Source organism: Callorhinus ursinus, unplaced genomic scaffold (assembly GCF_003265705.2).
Source record: "Callorhinus ursinus isolate GAN/ISIS: 27379988/994484 unplaced genomic scaffold, GSC_fseal_2.0 scaffold14, whole genome shotgun sequence".
Taxonomy (NCBI): Eukaryota; Metazoa; Chordata; class Mammalia; order Carnivora; family Otariidae; genus Callorhinus; species Callorhinus ursinus.
The window spans coordinates 9,654,732-9,659,382 of NW_027397076.1; positions in this window are offsets into that span (position 1 = coordinate 9,654,732).

Below are 4,651 nucleotides of genomic sequence, written 5' to 3' on the forward strand. Positions count from 1 at the left end.
AGGGTGGGGGGATGGGTTAGCCTGGTGATGGGTATTAAAGAGGGCACGTTCTGGGTGGAGCACTGGGTGTTATGCACAAACAATGAATCATGGAACCCTACATCAAAAACTATTGATGTAATGTATGGTGATTAACATAACAATAAAAAATTAAAAAAATATTTTGGCTTTCCTGAAAGATTCATGAACAAGGCAATATCTAATCTAGCAACTAGAGGGGAACTCCTAGGAGATGAGTTGTACAAAAATGGAAGGTTGCTTTTCTTTTTTTAAGATTATTTATTTATTTATTTAACAGAGAGAGAGAGAGAGAGAGAGAGAGAGAGAGAGCACACAAGCAGGGGGAGTGGCAGGCAGAGGGAGAAGCAGGCTCCCCGCTCAGCAGGGAGCCCAATGTGGGACTCAATCCCAGGACCCTGGGATCATGACCTGAGCCAAAGGCAGCCACTTAACCAACTGAGCCACCCAGGCATCCCCAAAATGGAAGGTTTTTATAGGAAGAACCGTGGTGCAAGAAGTTATTAGCAAAGGAAAAGAGAAGATTGTTTCAGGAAAGGTCAAGTTCCCTGAAGGGGAAGGGCATGGGGTCTTATTTGGTGAATTACCTCATGTTACTTTGGGGGGAATGGAGAGGGCCCTTATGACAGATTATCTCATTGGTGCTGATCAGAAAACTCCTGACCAACCAGTTAAGACTATATTTCTGAGGATGGTTGAAACTTTAATTAGGTTGGTTATTAAGTATCGGTTTTGTGACATGGCCTAGCATAAATGACTTCATCTGGGGCTAATGGTTTTCTTTTTAACGCTTTTCATATACATGTATATTTTGGCAATGTATAATTGTTATGTGAAACTGGGTTTGCCTCTTGGTGGGTGTTCAGCCAAACGACACAATTAAGCCAAAAAATAGGAAAAGCAAATGTTTTTCTTAGAACAAGTGAAGGAGAACCCCAGAGCTCTTTCCCAAAGCAGTGTCTTCGAATAACAAAATTGGTGATTTGTAAGCTAAGGGTACATACATATCCATGATGGGGCTTGTGCAATGGGGAATATTGCATTGAATTGGAGCAAAAGTTATTTTAAGGTTATAAAAGTTTATTTTAAGATTTCCAGGTCAAAGTGGGAAGGGCAGTAAGGGTCAGCATCATCAATTCTCTGGCTCTAGTTGGTCTGGTGTCCAGGTGCTCAAAGGAGCTTAGATTTTGTAAAGATAACTCAAGTGTATGAGTCAGGTCTTCACTTTTTCATTTTATTTTTTAGAAATTTTTTAAAGATTTTATTTATTTATTTATTTGAGAGAAAGAAAGAGAGCATGTGAAGGAAGGGGCAGAGGGAGAGGGAGAGAATCTCAAGCCGACTCCTGGTTGAGCATGGAGACTGATGCAGGGCTCTATCTCACGGCCCTGAGACCATAATCTGAGCCAAAATCAAGAATCAGACATTTAATCAACTGAACCATCCAGGCGCCCCTGTTTTTGTTTTGCTTAAGATTTTATTTATTTGAGAGAAAGGGAAAGAGAGAGTCAGTCTTCACTTTTGAATATGATTAGGCTATCTACTCACCTGAAGTGGCTATTTGTTCTCACACTCTTTCAGAAGATGGCTGGGAGCCTAAAATGACTTTTTCTTTTTCTTTCCTTTCTTTCTTTCTCTCTCTTCTTTCTTTCTTTCTTTCTTTCTTTCTTTCTTTCTTTCTTTCTTTCTTTCTTTCTTTCTTTTCTTTCTTTCTCTTTCTTTCTTTCTTTCCTTTCTTTCTTTCTTTCGAGTAGGTGGAGGTCAGTGCAGGGCTTGAACACAAGACCCTGAGATCAAGACCTGAGCTGAGATTACAAGTCATATGCTTAACCAACCGAGCTACCTAGGAGCCCCCTAAAATGACTTTTCTTATGCGAAGGAAGTGATGTCTTCTTCCATGGACCTTTAACTCATTCTGCTTATATAATTTTAAAAGAGTTAAAAATATGACTCTGCTATAAGTACATAATAAATGTATAACAGATTTATTCAAGTCATATTAATGAATGAACTAGCTCTATATCCTATTTATTGGCTTTTGCATTAATATGAATTGATAAATCTTTGGTGCACATTCATTATATATCTGTATGACAGTCATGTTTTTAACTTTTTAGAAATTATACTTTGGTAATTAAATAACAATTAGGAAAAATGTAAAGGGGTGCCTGGGTGGATCAGTTGGTTAAGCAACTGACTGGCCTGGGTCATGATCTCAGGGCCTTGGGATTGAGCCCTGTGACAGGCTCCCTGCTCAGTGGGGAGTCTGCTTGTCTCTTTCCCTTTGCCTCTCAGGCTCTCTCTCTCAAATAAGTAAATAAAATCTTAAAAAAAAAGAAAATGTAAATTAATTTAAAACACCGATTTTACAGTGGTTTTGACATATGTTCCCTCAAATCAGGGAGAGAAAAATTGAAAATGTATTTTCTCAGTAAAAAGATATTGGTAAAACCAGTAAAAACCACAGGCTCAAGGTAGAGTCAGCATCACAGGAAACCAAGACTTAATTGCAGTTTCAACCTCTCTAGGTGTGGAATTCTAAGCCAATGAGCCTGGAATTTTCTGGTCTGCACCAATGAGGTGATCTATCACATGGTCCCTCCTCATCCCAGGCCCCCCCCTCAAGAAGATAAGGTAATAGGACCCTAGGCCTTTTCCCCTAAGGGAAGGTAACCTTGCCCCTTGCCTGAAATAATCTTTTCTTTCTCTTTCTTTTCTAGCTAATAACTTCCTGTAAATTCCTTCCTACAAATACTTTCCATTTTGTACAATTCTTTTGGGAGCTCCCCTCTACTTGCTATGTGGGATGATCCCCAATTCATGAATTGCTTAATAAAGCCAATTAAATTATCAGATTTGCTCAGTTGAGTTTTTTTTAAACTATACTACAACTATAATTATTAAGCTGTGAGATTCTTTAATACTTACTACTTTGAAAAGGAATCCATGTTTTGTTCTAGCCACATTAGGCCACTTGCCATTTATAAGCCATGAACTTTGACAATTCCACCTGCCTGGAACATTCTCTTGTGGCTAGTGAATTAATAATAATAGCTTCCATGCTATTGTGTCTGACACTCTCTTAAGTACTCTTAAATACTTACTCAACCTTCATTAGCTTGGTTAATCCTCACAACAACCATCGTGGAGGCTGAGAGGTTCCATACTTTTCTTATGATCACATAGCTAAAAACCTGCAGAGCTAGGTTTTATATCCAAATCTTGGACTTCAAGGTCAGTTCTACTAACACATTAAGCTGATTTAGTCTCATCTTTGAAATAACATCTCCACTGTAAATCTTTGACTTAAGGTAGAACGAATCACTCCTTCCTTTGTGTTCTCATAACAATTTGCATGTTTTCAACAATGCTAATGATAATAATAGCATTTATTAAGAGGACTTTGTTGAAAACTTTATATGCATAATCTCATTTAGACCTCACAAAATTCTGAGTTAGAAACTATTAATATTATCTCCAATAGATGAGGTGCTTGAGGCTCACAGATTAAATAACTTGCGCAAGTTTACATAGCTACAAAATGGCTGAGGTAGCATTTGACTGAGTCTAGTGACAAAGCTCAAGGTCTTAGCACTAAGAGTCTACTACTTTCCTTGCTAGGCTGCTAACTCTTGGATGACAGAACAAGGTTTTTTTGTTTGTTTTTGTTTAGGCAACCCTAGATATTTGAATAGTGCCTAGTTTATAGTGCATGAAGAATGTTAAGTGAGTAGCCAAAGCACTATCAACTTTCCTTTCTACAGAAAGAGCCTGGTTGTTGGACTGTATGTGAACTACCTCCTCTTCCCCACCCATAACCACATTTCTTCCTGATACATCCCTCAGAGGTAGTGTAATTTCTTTTCCTCCTTTAGACATCATTGGGTGGTCATTTTCCCTTCTGAAAATGTTGGTTTGAGGCTGGGTGAGGTGGAGGTTCAGAGCTGTAGTAGTTCTATTTCAATAATTTCCTTCCTTTTTATAGAAACTTTCAAGTGAAATTTTACATTCTTATTATCTTAGATACAACAACCTAGAGAAGTGGGTAAAGAATACATTATTAACCTATTTTATAGATGATTAAGGCTAAAACTAAGGACATTATTTTCTCCAGGTTAAAACGGCTAGAATACAATACAGCCAGGACTTGAGTTTGGGACTTCTAATTCCCGGGTCCTGGGCTCCTTTAAGACACGTTGTCAACTTCTAGTTCCCTTAGAACTGGAATCACCAGAGAAAACATTAGATCATAGCATGGGGGGGCGGGGAGGGGGGGAACAGCTTAGAAAAGAAGAAACTGAGGCAAGAATATGAAGAAAGCTAGGTAGACCAGGTAGAGAGCAAAGCAAGCAGGGCAGTTTGTGCCCCAAATTCTGAAAAATTAAAAGTAGGATGTGGACGGAGCACTCAGTAATGGAGACCGGAACAAGACCAGAGTGGAGAGGGAGGACTGTAAAACACAAGAAGGTTCTGGGATTGGGAATCAAAGCACCCAGTAGCATCAGGGCGGCGAACGACACGCGGCCAGTCCCGGACAAGGGTGGCGGGGCAGCACACTTCCCGCGCGGGTCGGAGCCTGCGTTGCCCCGCCCCACGCCGAGTCCGCGCCGCCCCGCCCTCCCCCAGGTCCCCT